The sequence below is a fragment of the Stylophora pistillata genome, chromosome 3 (genome assembly GCF_964205215.1).
Source record: "Stylophora pistillata chromosome 3, jaStyPist1.2, whole genome shotgun sequence".
NCBI classification, from domain to species: domain Eukaryota; kingdom Metazoa; phylum Cnidaria; class Anthozoa; order Scleractinia; family Pocilloporidae; genus Stylophora; species Stylophora pistillata.
Window position 1 is genome coordinate 19,382,957 of NC_142521.1, and position 19,320 is coordinate 19,402,276.

Consider the following 19,320-nt stretch of genomic DNA (forward strand, 5'->3'; position numbering starts at 1 on the left):
AGCTATGTACTTATAACGCTTGTACTTTACACGTCAATCAATTAGTCATTTCATTAAGTATTGTAGTTGATCTTCCTCCATGAATGAATCCGTCTGAACATTTATCCTAATTCTTGGCATTCAACAAGAGTGGCACGTAATAGCACTTTAAATTTTTTAGGATTAAGTAGGGGGGAAAACAGTCACCGCTATTCATTTTCTTTTGTGTTGCGGCTACGTCTGGTTAAACGAAGACTTTGTTGCTGTGAAAACCAATTATAAGAGGAAATAAAGACCATTATGGCCCGGGTTTTTCTTGGTCCTTAGCTGTTGTAAAAACCCTGGAAAACTATGTGTGTTTTAACGTTCCCAGGAAGATATCATTCAGATCATTATAAACAATTTTAAGCAGACGTGAGTTTATCCAAATGAGTCTTCTCGAACAATGAAAACTGACTCACATTTTTGTGATTTCTATGGTATATTGGCATTCACCCGCTTAAACCGATTTTAAAAAAAATTGTCCTTTTTCTTCAGCTTTCCTTTGCTTGACATGGGATATCAGCAATGACCGTTTTGGACCCATTTTAGCGATATTGGCCAGTGTCAACAACTTTCATAAGACATTTATGGGATATCGGCAGAGACCCATGTTGACTAAATTGGCCCATTTTAGCTATCATTGGCCAGTTTCAACAACTTTCTTATGACTTTTGTTGGATATCGGCATAGACCCGCACTTGGACCGGCCGATTTTAACTGAATTGGCCCATTTTAGCGATATTGGCCAGTTTCAACTTTCATAAGATTTTCATGGGATATTGGCATAGACCCGCACTTGGACCCATTTTAACTAAATTGGTCCATCTTTAAAGATATTGGCCAGTCCACAACTTTCTTATGACTTTCATGGGATATCAGCATAGACCCGCACTTGGACCCATTTTAACTAAATTGGCCCATTTTAGTGGTATTGGCCAATTTCAACAACTTTCATATGACTTTCATGGGATATCGGCATAGACCCGCACTTGGACCCATTTCAACTAAATTGGCCCATTTTAGCGATATTGGCCAATTTCAACAACTTTCATATGATTTTCATGGGATATCGACATAGACCGCACTTGGACCCATTTTAACTAAATTGGTCCACTTTAGCGATACAGGCCAGTTTCAACACCTTTCATACGATTGTCATAGGATATCGGCGTAGACCTGCACTTGGACCCATTTTAACTAAATTGACCCATTTTAGCGATATTGGCCGGCTTCAACAACTTTCATATGATTTTCATGGGATATCGGCATAGACCAGCACTTGGAACTATTTTAACTGAATTGGCCCATTTTAGCGATATTGGCCAGTTTCAACAACTCTCTTATGACTTTCATGGGATATTGGCAAAGACCCGCACTTGGACCCATTTTAACTAAACTGGCCCATTTTTAAAGATATTGGCCAGTCTCCACATCTTTCTTATGACTTTCATGGGATATCGGCATAGACCTGCACTTGGACCCATTTTAACTAAATTGGCCCATTTTAGCGATATTGACCAATTTCGACAACTTTCATATGATTCTCAAGGGATATCAACATAGACCTGCACTTGGACCCATTTCAACTAAATTGGCCCATTTTAGGGACATTGGCCAGTTTTAACAACTGGCCAACTTTTATGACTTTCATGGGATATCGGCATAGACCCGCACTTGGACCCATTTTAACTAAATTGGCCCATTTTAGCGATATTGGCCAATTTCAACAACTTTCATATGATTTTCATGGGATATCGACATAGACTCGGACTTGGACCCATTTCAACTTAATTGGCCTATTTTAGCGATATTGGCTAGTTTTAACAACTTTCTTGACTTTCATGGGATGTCGACATCGACCGCACTTGGACCCATTTTAACTAAATTGGTCCACTTTAGCGATATAGGCCAGTTTCAACACCTTTCATGTTATTTTCATAGAATATCGGCGTAGACCTGCACTTGGACCCATTTTAACTAAATTGACCCATTTTTGCGATATTGGCCAGTTTCAACAACTTTCATATGATTTTCATGGGATATCGGCATAGACCTGCACTTGGACCTATTTTAACCCAATTGGCCTAGTTTCCACAACTTTCTTATGATTTTCATGGGATATCAGCGTAGACCTGTACTTGGACCGGCCTATTTTAACTGAATTCACCCATTTTTACCAATATTGGCCAGTTTCAACGACTTTCTTGTGACTTTCATGGGATATCGGCATAGACCATCACTTAGAGCGTCCCATTTTAACTGAATTGGCCAATTAATTTTAGCGATATTGGCCAGTTTCAACAACTTTCTTATGACTTTCATAGGATATCGGCATAGACCAGCACCCTGACCAATTTGAACTGAACTGGCCCATTTTAGCGATATTGGTCAGTTTAAACAACTTTCTTATGACTTTCATGGGATATCGCCATAGACCGCACTTGGAGCCATTTGAATTGAATTGGCCCATTTTAGTGATATTGGTCAGTTTAAACAACTTTCTTATGACTTTCATGGGATATCGCCATAGACCGCACTTGGACCCATTTTAACTAAATTGGTCCACTTGAGCGATAGAGGCCAGTTTCAACAACTTTCGTATGATTTTTCATATGATATTGGCGTAGAGCTGCACCTGGACCCATTTTCACTAAATTGGCTCATTTTAGCGATATTGGCAAGTTTCCACAGACTTTCTTTTGGTTTTCATGAGATATCGACATTGACCCGTTCTACACTTATTTTTAGCGATATTGGTCCGTTGCCACAAACCTTCTCTTCGTTTTCATGACATGTCGGCGTAGACCTGTGTTTGACTCAATTTGTGATATTGGCCAGTTTCCACAGACTTTCTTTTAATCTTCATGGGATATCGGCATTGACCCTTGTTAGACTCATTTTACCGATATTGGCCAGTTTCCACAAGTTTATAATGGTCTCAATGGGATGTTGTTCTTGACCCGCATTTAGGTCCCGCTTCAGCAATTTTAGTCAGTTTGCCCAATAAAGGGGCCCTGATTTTCATGGGATACTTAGACACGTCAATTTTAGTGATTTTTTTTCCAATTTCTGCGACTTTCTCGCAGTTCTTATGGGATATTGCTATTGACTGCACTTGTTCAAATTTCCATTTTGGTTTTTTATTAATAATTTTGCATTTCTTGTCATGGGATATCGGCATTGACCCGGGTTAGACTTATTTTTGCGATATTGGCCAGTTACCACAGACTTTCATATGTTCCTCTTGGGACATCAGCATTGACCAGTGTTAGACTCGTTTTAGTGATATTGGCCAGTTTTCAAAATTTCCGTATGGTTTTCATGGGATATTGCTCTTGGCCCGCATTTAGGTCCCACTTTAGCGATCTTGGTCAGTTTGCCCAAGAAAGGGGCCCTGATTTTCATGGGACACTTGGACACATCTATTTTGGTGATTTTGTCTAATTTTCTGTGACTTTCTCGCGGCTGTTATGGGATATTGCTATTGACAGGGCTTGGTTCAATTTTCAATTTTGTGCTAGTCACTTTCTGCAACTTTTTTAGGATTTTCATGGGATATGGACTTGGACTTCGTTGATATTGGCCAGTTTATTAACTTTCTATTAATTTTCATGGGGTACGTGGACAAATCAATTCTGGCGATATTGGCCAATTTCTGCGACATTCTAGTGGTGCTTATGGGATATTGTATTGATCTCCGCTTAACTGAATCACGTAAAAATACACCAAATAATTGTAACTATTCATCATTGTTTTACGTACAAACACTTGGGCCAAAATGCTGGAACGCCCTTAATTTAAACAGGCTACAAACGTCCCAACAAAGTGACCAAGCAAAGGTGCGTTAAGGCAGCAAGGAGGAGAAAAGGAGGTTGCATTAACTTCCAGAGGAGAGCTCTTAGTTGTCTTGCAAAGTGACTGACTGATTAACCTAGAGTTTATTTTGTTTTTGTTTGCAGATTGGTAACATTTTTTGGTAGCTTCACGTTTATGAGTGAAAAAAAAAGGAAGAGGCAGCTGAGACAATTCTCAAGTTAACATTAAGATCTTTCTGTGTCGAAATCTGAACTATCTGAATCGGATGCGCTGTCACTTCTGTATTCGGCATAAAGAACGGAACGCAAGTCCTCAAAGATTTCACTTTGGCCGAGCTGTTGAACAACGTCAGCTTCATCAGTGTTATCATCGTCATCTTTTTGAACCTCATCGTCATCATTGGAATCCAGTTCAGGGAAAATTCCAAGATCAAACTGAGCTTCACATTCTTTATGGCCACCAGCACCTCCAGAAAAGAGACCGTGGAGATGGTGAGTGAATAGGGAAAGCTCATCCATTTTAGTGCAAGCAATAGCAAGCAATGCATGAGCTCGCTCCGAATCCTTCTGTTCTATCAGTTCCTTTGACATGCGTCCAATACCTTCAACTTTCCCTCGAAATGACTGAGCATTCGGACCATTTCTTCTTTGGTGTTGGCTATTTCCTCTTAGCATCTTTTGCGGACATGGACCAAATCAATGAGTTGCCTCTTTAAACAATAGGGGACAGTAGAATGCGACTGGATGTCATCGTTAAGTACAAGCCACAAAGGACTGGCGATGTTTAACACGTCTTGAACTGAAATTGTGGAAGGGTATTTACAATCCAACGTGTACACACACTTTTACACACACTTTATTTTCTTTTTCTTACAAAATAATTTAGATTATGTTGACCCGCAGATAGCAAATTTGCTATTCGAGGCGGGTCAATCATCAACAAACATTATTTACAATATATAAAGAAAATTAAAAACTAAATAATTAGATATTGTTAAATTATAAAAAGAAGCATAGCTGGCAAATACATCAATAGTTGTTCAATAAAGTATAGAAGCAAATACATTAGTACTGAAAGCAATCGGATCAATTTGTTTTAATTATGCAGTCCTTAAGTTTAGAGGAGATCTTTTCAACATCAAGATAAGAATCTTCATTATCTAGTATCTGAAATAAAGACGTTTTAATTTGTTTATTAAAGGAATGTTTTGATAACGTTTTGAATTCTTTCGGTATCTTATTCCAAATTTTGACACCAACACGCGAGAAAGCCTTTTTTTGTAGGTTAAGTCTAGAGTACTTTGTACTAAAGAGCTGCGATTTGGATGATCGAGTATTGTAGGTATGAATATGAGATGTTTTAGTAAATAGTTTCAAAATATTAATGGGAGCCCTCTGGTTGTGCACGTCAAACATAAGTTTACTTACTGCTTCATAATATAGGAACGTAACAGGCAGAATTTTTGCTTTGGCAAATAAAGGGATGGCATGCTCTCTTCGATCGGTGAAATAGATTAAGCGCAAAACTCGCTTTTGAAGAACTAAAATCTTGTTTAAATAAGCATTTGATGCATTGCCCCAGGCAAGGAGTCCATAAGTTATATAAGGTAGAATTAATGAATTGTAAATATTTACAAGGATAGTAGAGGGAACGAAGTACCTCAGCTTTGCAATCATCCCTATTGTTTTACTTATTTTTACGATAACAGAGTCAACATGGTTTTTCCATGACAAATTTTGATCAATTAAAACGCCTAGATATTTGATATAACTTTTTTGCTCTAAACTAACTCTTTGCTTTGTCTCACAATCTAAAATACCTATTTGTGGAGAAAAATGCATTTTTTTCTGATGAGGACGAAAAATTAAGAAATTTGATTTTTTTGTTTTCAATGTCAACCTATTAGTAGTTAACCAGTCATGTACGTTATTCAACTCTACATTAACCGTTTGCTCGATCGCCTTAAGATTCTTATCAGCATAAAGTATATTAGTATCATCCGCAAAGAGATAAAATTTTAGTTTATCAGAACAAAGGTGAATGTCATTTATGTAAAGTAAAAATAGAAGAGGTCCTAGGACTGATCCCTGGGGGACACCACAGGGGGAGATAAGTTTTGTTGATAAATGCTCTCCAATCTGAATTGTTTGTGTTCTATTTTTTAAATATGACTGAAACCAGTCATTTATCAATCCACGGAAACCGTAAAAGTTCAATTTATCGAGTAATATTTCATGATTGACCGTATCAAATGCCTTTTTCAGGTCAATAAAGACACCGCATGAGAAGTACCGTTTATCCATATTACGTAGTATATCTTCGACAATATCAAGTACTGCATGCTCTGTGGAATGTGACTTGCGAAAGCCATACTGTGAGGAGTACAATAGGTTGTTTTTGTCAATAAATTCCTTCATCCGGAAGTACAAAAGTTTTTCAAAAATCCTATTAAAATTAGACAAAAGAGATATTGGTCGATAGTTTGAAGGGTCGGTCTCGTCGTCACTTTTATATATTGGCGTTATTTTAGAAATCTTAAGTTTTGAAGGATAGACACCAAGGATAACAGATAAATTGAAAATGTAAGAAAGAACTGGAGATATGATATTGCAAGAAGATTTAAGCAGTTGTGTAGGGCAGGAGTATAAGCCACAGGATTTATTATTTGGTAGGGATAATATTTCCTGTTTAACTTCTTCTGGTGTAATGGGTTTGAAAAAGAAAGAAGAATCAGGTGATTTCACTTTACCAAGATAACTCATATAGTTATCTTTCTTTGGCAATTTACTTGCTAGTAAATTACCTACATTTGCAAAATGCTTATTTAGAATATTTGGTAATCTGGAAGGATTTTGTGTTATTTGATTGTTATTGCTTGGGTCTTTCAGCTTCGTTAACACTCTGCTTTTTGTCCTTTGGTTATTTATTAATTCATTTATTACTTTCCACGTCTTTTTCATATTATTTGTATTTTTCTCAAAGAATTCATAGTAATAACGTTTTTTACTCAAAGGAATGAGGTTTGTAATTTTATTTCTATAATATTTATATTTACTATGTATTCCATTAACATATAGCTTGTTCTTTATTTTTATTGATGTCCTTATTCCTTTTGTTATCCACGGTTTTGCAAGTTGTTTAATTTTACGTTTGGATAAAATTTTAACAGGCGCATGGTTATTCACGACTGAATTTAATTTTCTGTAGAAAGATGAGAATAGTTCATCAATATTATTTGTTTTTGAGGCAATAATAGCATCCCAGTCGATCGCGGACAAATCATTTTTAAATTCCTCATAGGAGAATTGAGAGAAGTCGCGTTTTTTAATTGTTTTCTTGATAGGTTTGTCTCGCTTAGATTTCAAAATACAAAATTGAGAAAAATGATCAGAGACATCGGTAGTAATGTTTCCACTAATTAGAACTTGATCAGGATTATTAACGAAAATATTATCAATAAGAGAGGCTGAGTTATTACGTACGCGTGTTGGTTTGTCAATAGTTGGAACAAGATAAAAACTTTGTAGGGCCAGTAGGAAATCCTGACTATATGAAGATGATTCCGTCTTTAAAAGACATAGGTTAAAGTCACCCATTAAATAAAGTGTTTTCCCAGTGGAAGCCAGTTTTTCGATTGTATCATTAAAATATTCAATGAATTGATCTGGGGAGTTGTGTTGACGATAAATTATTCCACATATGACATTTTTTTGTTTCTCATGGGAAATTTCTATCCACAATGCTTGAAACGCCTCGCAAGAGACCCTTTCAAGCACTGTGTAATTAAGGTCTTCATTGATAAAAAGCGCGACGCCTCCTGACGCCAATGGTGTGGCTACGTATTCAAAAGTGTAACCTGGAATTTCAAAGCTAATATTAACAGTCGTTTTAGTTATTTTCGTTTCTGTAAGTCCAATAATATCAAACTGAAAATCCATTTCTGATAAGTAGTTGGTTTGGAGTTTTTCGAGATTGTGATTTAAACTGATGATATTGTTATGAAAAATCGAAAAGCTCGTTTCCATCACGTCTCTTATTTGGGTATTTAGGTTTTTATTAAAATTATACAGAGAATAATAACGGCTGTAGATTTGTTGATTGAATAAGTTATTGTTGGTATTTAAACTGTCATCAAGATTTGAGTTTAGTCTGAAAAGATCAAGATCATGCAAACCATTTAGGTTTTCGAGTTGTCTCTTAGTTGGTAGCTGATTTTGGATCAGAGAGTTGTTAAATTGCCCGTGGTAGAGAGTTAAGTTGCCAGTGAAGTTATAATATGGAAGTTCTTTAAGAAAGAGTTTTCTATTTCGGTCCTGTTCTTTGTATCTTCTGGTTCGCTTTTGCATCTAAAGCGCGTTTGAAATCATATCATAGGTGAGATATTAAAAACTAGCAATAATATTGTCACTGCGTTACTTATCTCTATCCTTGGGTAAATGCGTTTAGGTCCTCCATATTTGCAAATTTGCGGATCGGTGAATTCTCTGATTTCCTGTGAAATACGGAACCATTTTTCGCCCAGCAGAATTTGAAGCTGTTGGCTTCTTTGAACTTCTTTGCCTCATACAGAAGGGTTTGTAGACGAGGTGTCAGATGATCGTAAATATTGAGGTGACTCACATCAATCTCTGAAGAAAATCCTAGTTGCTGTGCTGTTATGTTCCTTATTGTCTTCCTAGACGCCATGATTTTTTCCTTTACCATCCTTCTAACAAATTTACAAACTATTGCGTCTGGTCGATTCGAGGGATTCCTTGATGGAACTCGGTGGGCAATGTCAATGTCATTTATCGAAACATCTTTCACTCCCATCTGATGAAATAGTTGAAGACACAGGTTAGCTGTCTGCTCGGTCGTCTCTTTCGCTGCCAGCAACGGTAAACCGATAACTTTGATGTTAAATTGGTAGCTGTACATTTCGAAGCCATCAATTGACTGCGAGATTCTATCGCAAGTATCAGAAATTACATTTAGCCTTGAGCTTAAACGCTTCAGTTCTTTCGATGCGTACTTTTTAAACGCTTCAAAATCATCGCATTGAGCTGAAACAAACTCAACTGATCGTTCTTTGCCCACAGTGTCGCCGCCATGTTCGATGCCAGCATCATGATTGATTTCTTCACGTCGATGTCCAATTTCCTCAGTCAATTTATCCAGTTGCTTCTTGAGATCTTCAATTTCATTCCTTAACTGCTGATTTTCTTTTTTTAGTTGGTTTCCTTTACCAGCCATAATTAGGGAAACTTAATAGAATAAAATCACACAGAGCGAGAAATATGCGTCCGCTCAGCTCAGCGTCCGCTCTCTCTCCAACGTGTCAATGTTTTCTTTTGTATATTCCTTGACCAGCTGTTTAGTGGCTCCTGTTGCCTTCGTGATCTGCATACAAAGCCGTTTCGCAATGGCTTGTCCATCTAAAGAATTAACACAACAAAAGTCAAAATGATACCATAAAAAGCCCAGATTTACAGCTATCATTTCGCTACGATAGTTACAGCTCCAATTGGGCTTCTTGACGACAAATGTTGACACCTGAACATATCAATGCAATACCTGCATATTTCTTAATCAGTTGTAAGAGAAACCACCTTTCTGAGCACTTAACATGCATGGACAACAACAGGTCCTCTAGACGCTTGTCTCGCAAATCCCGGAGGTATGCAATATACATGATGCTGTCCAGAGACCACCGGAGTTGGCCGCTTTCAAGGTTCTTTAGCTGTTGATCCAACCTATTACCGCCAGAAAGGGAAAAAGTGGAGATGCCAAAATCATTTTTGGTATTAAATTGCATTTGGTTTGGTTCTGCATTGCTTTGCAATGCCATTGCCAAACAGCTGTGAGAATCAAGTAAAATACCATTACCAAACTTGCCACGAGAATCAAGTAAAATACCAATAACGACTTGCACGTTTGACTGCCATTGTCCAAAATTCTTATTGCTCGATTGCCAGACTGTTTCAGGTCTCGTAGTATGATTAGCTATTTGTAGATGTTGTGGCTAGAAATGATTACATTGGTATTGTTTTGGCAGATCTCATTTCAAAACTGTTCTAATATTTTGACGGAAATATAACTTAGTTCCCAGACTAGGAGAGTAACTTGCAGGATCCAAAAGATGGTTTCATACCTGTCAAGCTGATTGGTCAATATTTTCTAAGTTTCAGATCCCGGGGAGCTTTTTTGCAGGTTTGTTCTGTAACTGAACGGTGTGAAAAATTCAGTGGAAAAAGTTTAGAAAAAGTCGAGATGAATGACAGAGAGCCTGGTGATGGACCAAAAAGTGACATAATTCTTGCAAAATTCAAGAGACTAAATCACGAGTTGCACATTTGGAGTAAACTGCATGTCCTCATGCCACTTCATACCGTACACAGAAGAACTACCTCAACTTGTCTGGGTAATCATCCGGTGATGAACCTTTCAAGAAGAAAACGTCAAATCCTAAATATTTGTAATCACTTGAGTAACTCTTAGCTTCACTTGTGGTAGTTCATTATGTTCCTCTTTAGCACTTAAAAAAATTATCTATAACCAATTTTTATTATTGGTCGTTAAAGGCGAGAAACCAATCCAAATAACTTCCCCTCAATAAATATGCAACCTCAGATAACGTTAACAACCTGAGATCTCCATCCTAGTTAAACGGAAAATTTGTACGTACTAGCTTTTCTTGTGCTGGCTGCTTTGTTAGCCGTAGATTTCTCCATCATACTCCACTCTGAGATGCTGGATATGTCCACCTTAATACCTTGGTAATGGAAAAATACACCAAAAATCAATAGTAAAACGGGGCTGTATCATCATCTCGACATCCCTATATATTGGAGGGATAACATAAAAATATGACAGATAGTAAAATCAAACCCCAACCTGTTTCGTTCAACTTCTCAAGAAGCAAATTTAGTTGCTCTTCAGTTTCTTTCTCTATTTCCACTGCTTTCTTTAAATGGTCATGAAGTCGTTCTCCTAAATTTTAGTGAAAAACAGCAAGATGATGATGATGATGATGATGATGATGACTTGATTTGAACTCAGATGAAAATGAGGCTTGTTAGGCCTCTACCAATAGAGATGCTAATATACCGAGAAAAATATAAATTACAGAGTGGTTTACGAAAACGACTGGTTTACAAAAACATCACAACTGAAATCGGTCACAAAAGGATATATTCTGGTGATGACGGTATTTGTAAAACGTGAAGATTGACAGCAACATTACCAAGGTTGGAAATGGACTTTTTTGCGTAGTGCATCAAGAAGTCAGTTAAGGTATCAACTCAATGGGCTGGAGTCATTTCTTTCGTTACTTTTGCTGTTGGCCTTAAGTAAGCACAATCTCTCCATCACCTCGCCATCACTCAACCTGAACCCTTCTAGTCTTCTTCCGCTGTAGTTGACCTAGTGTTATAATGCAAAAGAACAAAAAATGAATCGTGAAAACATTAGCTGTTTTGAAGTAAGGATGCATGCGTTCTACAATAACTATTAACTCCTCAAAATACCTGACAAGAAACTTTGTGTCCATAGCAGTGAAATGCTAGTATCGCAAGAATAACATTTTCAAGCAATGTTTCCTGGTGCGTATTCTACAGTGCAAATAAAACAATACAACAATCGTTTAACAAATAAAAATACTAGAGTACCACGACCAAGATTTCAGTTGAAATAAACTGCAAAAAAATCTTACTCTCAAATATGTATTCAGCACACATACAATATCATAAAAGAAGTGAATGTTGATAGCTTTGTCTTGTACATGATTTTTAATCCATTTCAGTAAATACACAGCATTTTCAATCCTGTTTGATAAAATTATAATCATCATTAATAACCATTTGCATGCTGTAATTGAATCTTGCCCTAGTCTCATTGAGTGCCCTAATGTAATTGGTTTATAACACAGGGTTACACTCTACAGCTGTACATATCAAGCAACACACAAAAAAATCTTTCTTTGGGACCCAACATTGGTCAGGTAAATTTGCTACTAAGAATTCAAAGTAACTTGTCTCTGAATTTTTACATCTTACAATTTAACGGTAAGTAACTCTATAAATTACATATTGCTTGACAATAGCCAAACGAAAATGTAAATATAGGTTTTAGTATATATTTCATTTTGCATGTACATACTCTTCTCCTCTCCTTAAGCTGAAAAACTTGAGTGGCACTTCATGCTTACAGCCTCCTCCAAAGAGGGCCGTCTCATCCAGCTTTGTGGATTTGTTCTTGGAGCGGAGATTGGACTCAGCTTGAAACTGGTTACATTGCTCCTACAACAAAAAACTTTTAACTTAAATTTTCAACTTCCTTCACACCTTTCCAATTGAAGGTTTCAAATTAAACCATACTTAATGAAGATAATAAACAGTTCAGTATTGTTCTTGAAGCTCACAATTCACAAGGTTCCTGTAAAGTTTACATACTAGCAAACTAACAATATATTTGAGCAACATGTGTTTTGGAATGGACTAGCACAATTAGAAATTAAAAATCACATGATGGAAAAGAAGGCAAGGAAAAAATTAGCAGAAAACAATCATCACTTCTCAAATTTGTAATCAAATTCAAACTTAGACAACAAAATAAATTTACTGCTTCACAACCCCTCCTCTTTTATTTGGGCTTGGGACCAGCAAGAGTGATGGTAGACACCCTTGGCAGAGTTAATTGTGCAAGCATAATTATATCGATATATTACCTCTGAAGACCATAAATTAATTACAAAAAAAGAAGAAACAAACTTTACTTGAAAAAGAAAGGATAAAATCAAAGAAAAGAGAGGGCTGCAATAAAGGTTATGTACTGTTCTTAACCTGAATATTCATAAGGTTCCTGTAAAGTTAACATAACAAACTAACAATATATTAGAGCTACATGTATTTTGGGAAGACTTATAAGCGGCCAGAACCAAAGTAACCAACCCTTCAAACTGTACTATATTTGATAAATACAACACCTTCATATATAATAGTAATAATAATAAAAATAATAAAGACTTTATTTATACAGGGTAGCATGTACTAGCCACAGGCTAATAAACTTGTGGCCCTGATTTAATCAACTAATTACAAGTTAAAAAAAAACACTTAAAAATTACATTTGATAATAAAAATTAACGGTAAAAAACTACGACATTTCGAAGTCTGCATGACCTCATTATCAAGTAAAATGTTAAAACTGATGTAAAATTGTAGCTCAGAGATTATATACAAATAAAATGTGATAACTTCATTAGAATAATGAGCGTTCATTGTTATTGGTGTTTAGCATGTCAGATCGTGCAGTATATGTTTAAATAAATACTTTTGCACGTATTGAGTCAGACTGCGTGTTTAGCTTTGGTTTTTGTTCGCGAATGAATAACATTTCGTGAATTAGGCAGTCCATTTTCCCGCGGCATTTCTTGAGAACGGAAAACATTTCCTCTAGGCTAGTGGACGCTACACTGTGGGCTTCTTTCAGATGCTTGCCAATGACAGAGGCTTTATGTTCTTCTATGCGTTGATGAAGATGGCGTGTGGTATAACCGATATAATCCGCATCGCACGAATCACATTTAAAAGTGTAAACAACGCATTGGTGGTTAATTAAAGCGGGCTTCTCTTCTTGTATCTTGAGCTTTCCCTCGATCTTACGACTCGTGAAAACTGGTTGTAGGTCAGTTCCGATTTTCCGGCCAAGATCTTTCAGCTGATGTCTTACTGTGTCGGCCGATTTTTGGTCTTTAAATGGTAAAGTTATTCTGACAGGTTTTTGTGTAGCCGCGTCAAGTTCAGTTGGGGTTTCGTGACGGCTTTGGATCGTAGAACTCGTGTACCAGGCGATAGCTGAGTTGATGAGTTTCACTGGGTACTTAAGCTTAGTAAACATCCGCTTGAGATGCTAGCATTCCTTCGTAAAAGATTCTTTCGTTGATGACAGGCGGTAAGCTCGGTTCAGCATTGTATTCAGCAGAGATCTTTTGTAACGCTGATCGACATGGCTCTGGTAATGTAAGAGCAGTCCTCTATCAGTTGGTTTATGATATACGCTTGTTGTCAGGTGGCAACCGTTTTTCTCAATCCTCATACCGAGGAATGGAAGCTTGTTGTTTTCAGCAATTTCCATTGTGAACTGTATGGCAGGATGGCATTCGTTCAATGTTGAAAGGAAAGCTGTTGTGGCTTGAATATTTGGCATCGTGGCTAATGTGTCATCGACGTACCTTTTGTAGAAACTTGGTAACTTGTTGTTGCGATCCAGTTTTTCTTCAATGGAGCACAGGAAAACGTTTGCCATAAGGGGTCCCAGGGGCGAGCCCATGGCCACACCGTCCACCTGCTCATAAAGTTGACCGTCGAACTGAAATAGCTGATCTTTGGTTGCTATTCTTAAAAGTTCGGTAAGACCTGTCTTTGTGAGGTTGAGACCATGCGTTTCATTAAACCAGTTGTTTTTAAAGGCTTTTTCAGCGATGATCTCAATAGTCTCGTCGAGTGGCACGTTGGTAAATAAAGCACATACGTCATACGACACGAGAATGTCATTCGGGTTGAGTGGTGTTTCCCTTATCACTTCGGCGAAGGAGAAGATATCGCAGATAGTGTGCTGATTTAATGAAAGGGGCTTAAGCTTCTCTTCAAGCCACTTGGCCAGGGCGAAGTTGTAGGTCCCAGTCGATGATAGTATCGGTCGCATTGATAGTTGCTGTTTGTGAGTCTTTGGAAGACCATAAAGGTGAGCAAGCCGGGAACCTTTGCGACAAACTGTGTCAGCAATCGGCTTTAGCAGGATTTTTCTGACGACTGACTCCAGCTGTTTTTCTTTTTGTAGTAAGGGATGGTAGTGTTTAGGAGGCCGGCCGCGTGTTTTTGGTCTTTCTGTGTTGATAGGGGTGAACTTCGTTGTGTCTTTGATGGAAGCATCACTTAGTAGACGGATGTACTCTGTCTTGTCCATTACTACTACGCCAGATCCTTTGTCGGGTTTTGTAATGACAATGTCTTCCCTTCGTCTAAGTTGATTTATGGCTTGTTGCAGTGCTTTGGGTGGTCTTGGGCCTCTCCTTTGAATATAATTCAGGGCAATCGAGCGAAGAGTCGCGGCGGCTAATTCTTTTTGGTCCTCCGGTAATGTGGGTTCAAGTCGCCAGTAAGCTTTTTCAAAGCTGGCTTTTACATCACGAGCTGGCACAGGTTGAGCGATGGAGAGTTTCAAACCACGGCAGAGAACTAACTTTTCAAAGAATGACAGTCGGTACGATGAGATGTTTGTAATGTGTTCGTCAACGTCAAATTCCTTGTTAATTAACCTTGCAATCTTGCTCGTGTGGTTGGTCATTACGTCTTCGTAAAGTTTCTTTCGAAGATCTGTCATAACGCGTAAGGTAAGCATGTACTGTAGCGGTGAACATTGTTGGCGGATTTCGTCATAGATGGTGTTCATTTCCATCTTTAACATAGCATTCTGTTTCACTTTTGATCTTAGCTCCTTGGCGATGACATTTGTTGAGAACGCTTTCGATGATTGTTGCCAGTTCTTCGACTTCGTCTGGTCGACTTTGGCGAAGGTTGGTGTAAGATCTACATTCTGGCAAAGGCGAAGAAATTCAATGGCTCCATCACATTTGATTTGCTTACTGCTTAACTGTTCAAGACGCCTGAACAAGTGCAGTCGATTCTCCCGTTTTAGAATTCTAATCAGAGAATGTTTAGAAATACATTTGATAATAAAAATTAACGGTAAAAAACTACGACGTTTCGAAGTCTGCATGACCTCATTATCAAGTAAAATGTTAAAACTAAGTTAAGATCTTGGCCGGAAAATCGGAACTGACCTACAACCAGTTTTCACGAGTCGTAAGATCGAGGGAAAGCTCAAGATACAAGAAGAGAAGCCCGCTTTAATTAACCACCAATGCGTTGTTTACACTTTTAAATGTGATTCGTGCGATGCGGATTATATCGGTTATACCACACGCCATCTTCATCAACGCATAGAAGAACATAAAGCCTCTGTCATTGGCAAGCATCTGAAAGAAGCCCACAGTGTAGCGTCCACTAGCCTAGAGGAAATGTTTTCCGTTCTCAAGAAATGCCGCGGGAAAATGGACTGCCTAATTCACGAAATGTTATTCATTCGCGAACAAAAACCAAAGCTAAACACGCAGTCTGACTCAATACGTGCAAAAGTATTTATTTAAACATATACTGCACGATCTGACATGCTAAACACCAATAACAATGAACGCTCATTATTCTAATGAAGTTATCACATTTTATTTGTATATAATCTCTGAGCTACAATTTTACATCAGTTTTAACATTTTACTTGATAATGAGGTCATGCAGACTTCGAAACGTCGTAGTTTTCTACCGTTAATTTTTATTATCAAATGTATTTCTAAACATTCTCTGACTTAAAAATTACCAAAAGAAAAACATGCAAAGAACATAATTGTTACTTTTGGTATCTCGTTGCAATGGTTGAGTAGTAGCATAAGTAATACTGGGTAACAAAAGGTAAGAATAAAGCAACAACGCACAAAATAAGGGGAAAAGATAGTCTTAGTTAACACACCGTTGACTTGCTGCTTGGTCTTTTGCTGTAATTAGCTAGAAACCTATCTACTTTTTCTTGGCTAATAAACAGTTCCTCTCCATGCTTGGAAGACTTTCCACTGGTTCCAGCACTGCATCTGCAGACACATCCAAACGATGCATCAATGGAGACATATGAACTTCCATTCTTCTACAATCAAATGCAAAAAAGCAAAATTAAAAATGTCTTGTTAGAAATATTTCTTAAGCCAAAATAAATTAAAAAATGAGGAAATAGCTCCTGCTGAGAAGATCCAAATTGATGTCTCTTGTGTAAAGTAATATCATGTCATTCATTATGCCTACATATACAATGATTTTCTCAGATTTACTATCATGGTAGACATTAGTCACTGAAGGATAACTCTCACAAACCTTAGGACATGCAAGACATTCATGATCATTCTCATAACAAGGATTGAAATACTTCAGAATGGTCAACATGCTGGACATAAACCGGAACTCACAGAAACAATCTCCAACAAGGAGCCAGTAGATGTCCTTTATCTACAGAAGAACAAATCATTTATTAACTTAAGGAAAAAAATTGTATTCCTGAGCGTAAGATAAAAAACTTCTAAATGAATACTTACGTAAACCTTGGAAGCAGGTGGGACCAACCATTGTAGTGCCTGACAAATTGACTTTAAAGATACCCTACATTCTAGGAATATGTATTGGAGCAGGACCATGAATCCAAGGTCAAAGGCTACCTGGGGTTGTTTTGGTGTAGATGGCCAGAAACCATTCCTGACCAGGGTTATGGCTTCTGGTTCATGCTCACAGCATTTGATTTTAATGAGATGCTGCTTCCCTGTACAAACACAAACAACATAGCATGTCTATGCTGCTCTTCTTCTATTGTTTATCAATTCCCACCCACACTCAAAAGAGTGATAGTTATTGTCATCAAAATGAAAAAAGACTCAAAAAATACAAGCTTCTGCAATATACAGACACCTGTCTAGGTTAGAATAAACCAGACTTAGCAATGGAAAATTTGCAGTTATCAGTTACTCTCTGTAATGTCCTTGTTACAAAACTTTCTAAACCAATATAATCAACACCTTAAAACCAGTAAAAACAGAAACAAAGACCTTCCTAGAAGAGGTAACCTAAACGTTTAAATAAAAGAAAAGAACAAGAAAGAATGGAACCTATCTCCGAATAATTATAATAGTTACAAATTGCACTGCTGTCAGTTACTTACCATGCAAACCAAGAGCTATAATATCACGCACATATCCATGATCCAAGTTGTGAGGTGTAGTCCAGACACACTCCTCAAACTGATATGGTACAAATCTTTCATCCTAACAGTATATTATATTATTTGTTATTAGGTGACTATAAATCACACACCCCATAAATCAGCCAACTCTTTCAAAATTTCCCAAACGGACTTAACTACGTTCTGAATCCAGGGAAAATTACATGTACATTTGCAAGAAAACATAATGCTCCCTGCTCTCGCTTTTTCCTCTGTACAAAAATGGGACAGGTTTTACTGACATAATACACATTGAAGTTCAGAAAAACTACATAAGTTTTAAAAAGTAATAGTGCAGTAACAGTAAGAAAAAAGAAGAAAGGATGCCGCCCTGAAATAAAACCACAAGACAACATACAACAAACGAAACTGGCAAACGGCCAGAGTAGACATGAAATTGGGTTTCTCAACATAATTGAATATTTAAAGGGTAGCTGACGAGATTGTGCTCCAAAAAACTTAAATTCACCTTCCAAACTTCTGGGTGATGAAGTGATCTACCTCCAAATTGATGTGCTATTCACACATAAAGTGCCCAGGACTGCAGTCAAGGCATCTGCCGCATGCCTTTTCTTCGCAAAAAAGAATGACACACATCTGCTCCAAAGGCAAAGCCTGTCTTGTCAAGAGTGCTGAGACAAGCAGCTCTCTTGCATTGAGCCAGGACGCAGCCAGCGTGGCTTTCCTTTCATGGTAAGCTTTCAGCTTGCGCCTTAGCCGTACTTTTGTAACCTTTGATTTTTTTTAGTTCTTAAGCCATGAGGTTCGTCAATATGGGGAAGGTCTTCTTGATCTGGAGAAAAACCTCTGCCCGTGTTCAAAGAAGATCCGGCGGCCACAGATGTTGAATCAATAAATTGCTGGGCGTCATATCGAACAGGAACACTAAACTTCGCCTTCCTTGCAGCTTTTCCCCCTTTGAAAGTTACTAAATTTAAATTTTTTTTCGATCTCAAATCTCGTTTAGGAGGCATAATGGAAATCGCGTTTCAAGGGGTTAGCTGGCTGTGATACCAGGCCTTGATTTCCTTCATCTCATGATAGGTAAATAGGCCCTACTTTGACCGCTTGTAAGCGTTAATTTGATGCTAATTAAATCCGCATGTAAGCGGTTAATTTCGAGCGAATCGGGTGGTTTGAGGTGGTGGAGCCGACATAAGTAAACTGTGTGACGGCTTCCAAGGTGTAATCTTTGATTGTTATGGCAGGTGTGGCTGCATTGTCCTGGCACATGACTTTCATCTCCTTTAGGCTGATTGTAAGTCTGAAGGCCTCACATGCGTCAGAAAACTGATTGAGGAGGAGTTGGAGTTTTTCAGCGCTGTGAGCAACAAGGGCAATATCATCGGCAAAGAGAAGGTCACGGATGGCTATCTTACGCACTTTGGTCTTGGCTCTAAGGCGTGCAGGGTTGAAGAGTTTACCATCAGAACGAGATCGTATCAGGATGCCTTCTTCAGAGGACTTGAAAGCATGATTCAGTAAAACTGAAAAGAAGATGTTGAAGAGAGTTGGGGCTAGCACACATCCTTGTTTTACGCCGCTGTGTATATCGAATGCCTCAGACCTGTTTCCGTCATACTGCACTGTACCCCGAGACCCATCATGGAAAGATTTGATGAAGCTCAG

At 37.8% G+C, this 19,320-nt stretch overlaps 2 pseudogenes across 1 annotated transcript; both read right to left on the reverse strand.

Moving 5' to 3' along the window:
* Positions 1 to 3,751: 3,751 nt before the first annotated feature.
* Positions 3,752 to 18,819, reverse strand: LOC148734918 (uncharacterized; annotated as a pseudogene). The gene is made up of 16 exons (XR_015998980.1): positions 18,161 to 18,819; positions 17,632 to 17,734; positions 17,015 to 17,235; positions 16,797 to 16,928; positions 16,402 to 16,572; positions 11,974 to 12,113; positions 11,528 to 11,639; positions 11,343 to 11,426; positions 11,060 to 11,238; positions 10,711 to 10,806; positions 10,502 to 10,588; positions 10,206 to 10,257; positions 9,968 to 10,033; positions 9,391 to 9,569; positions 9,152 to 9,251; positions 3,752 to 4,664 (listed from the first exon to the last, which is right to left on the reverse strand). The product of XR_015998980.1 is annotated as an uncharacterized LOC148734918 (transcript).
* Positions 13,075 to 15,297, reverse strand: LOC148734919 (uncharacterized; annotated as a pseudogene).
* Positions 18,820 to 19,320: the final 501 nt, after the last annotated feature.